Source organism: Sceloporus undulatus, chromosome 8, assembly GCF_019175285.1.
Source record: "Sceloporus undulatus isolate JIND9_A2432 ecotype Alabama chromosome 8, SceUnd_v1.1, whole genome shotgun sequence".
Taxonomy (NCBI): domain Eukaryota; kingdom Metazoa; phylum Chordata; class Lepidosauria; order Squamata; family Phrynosomatidae; genus Sceloporus; species Sceloporus undulatus.
Window position 1 is genome coordinate 39,110,362 of NC_056529.1, and position 1,498 is coordinate 39,111,859.

The window sequence follows — 1,498 nt, forward strand, 5'->3', positions numbered from 1 at the left end:
ATATTTATTTCTATCCCGCCTCTTCAATAAGATCAAGGCGGCTTACATCAATAAAATATATAACACAATAAAATAAATCCCATTATCCCCCATCTCCCTCCATCAAGAAACGACTCGAAGACATACAACAACAACAAATGGAAGGGGAGGGGGAATGACAGATCTCCAAGATTTTTGGGGAGCTAATACATCTCTCCCCAGCTTCTCACTATCGCCCGCTCCTGCCTTAAGCTCTACTGTACTTTCCTGGATTAATTCCTGCTTTGCTTTCCTTGCCTCCAGCCCAAGGAGATGCACCACCCCCTTTGGCATCCAGATCTGAGTGAAGGATGCTGATTCAGTGTCAGTCATCCCTATCCAATAAATGTTTCTCATCCCCAACCCTCCCTACGAATGCAGTTTTTAAAATGACGGTTTATTGAGTCCCCAGGAGCAGTGAGCATCTTGTGATTTTTATTTCAGTTGGCTGCATCCAGCCCCCGAATCTGCTTTTCCACTTAGTCCCTGAGCATCCTTCACTTCAGGAGAGACTGAAATAGTCTGTGTTTATTTTCTCTCTCAATTCCCTGCCACTCCCTATGGAAGAGTTTAATCATTTAGCAGCCAATTTGAAGAAGAAGAAGGAGGAGGGGGTAAAAACCCCAAAACCTCCACCTTCATATGGAGTTGTTGGGATCTGGCATAGAGAAAGTGGGGTCAGCTACCTGCTCCTGCATGCTTTCCACCAAATATGGTTCCATCCTGGAATCTCGCTTGAGCTCCCTGCAAAGTTGGTTTTGCAATTACGGACTTCATTCTTGCTATTAAATGGCTTTAACATTCCTTTGTCTCTTCCAAACAGTTGGGGAGCTTGCCATGGGTACGTCGCTCTCCTTGGGCTGCAAGGTATCCTGGTTCCTCCTGGTTTCCAAGAAAGCTTTGGAGACTTTGCACCCACCCGGCCTCCACTCGAACAACCCAATAAAGAGTGTTAGGTGACTTTGCAGCTGCCAAAAAAGGGCTCATCAACAAAACAAATCACAAAAATAGACCAAAAACGAGACAAGAGGAAAGAAGGGAATCCAGAATCCTATCCCCGGCTCACACAAGGTGGAAGTTTCCCTGCCAAAGCGGTTGGTCATTTTTATTTGATTCTATTTATATCCTGGTGGACTCCCAAAACAAGACACAACAAATTAAAACCAAGTATAGCTAGTAATCCGTCAATGCAAAAATGGAAAAATATAATAATTAATTGAACAACTCTATTAAAAACCCAAAGGCTGCAGAATTAATGCAGCTTGATACCACTTGAATCTGTCATGGCTCCATCCTATGGAATCCTGGGATTTGTAGTTTGTCACGGCACTGGAGCACTCTGACAGAGAAGGCTACCTATCCCACAAAACTACAAATCCCAGAATGCCATAACATCAAGCCATGGCAGTTAAAACAGTATCATAGAATCATAGAATCGTAGAGTTGGAAGAGACCACTAGGGCCATCCAGTCCAACCCCC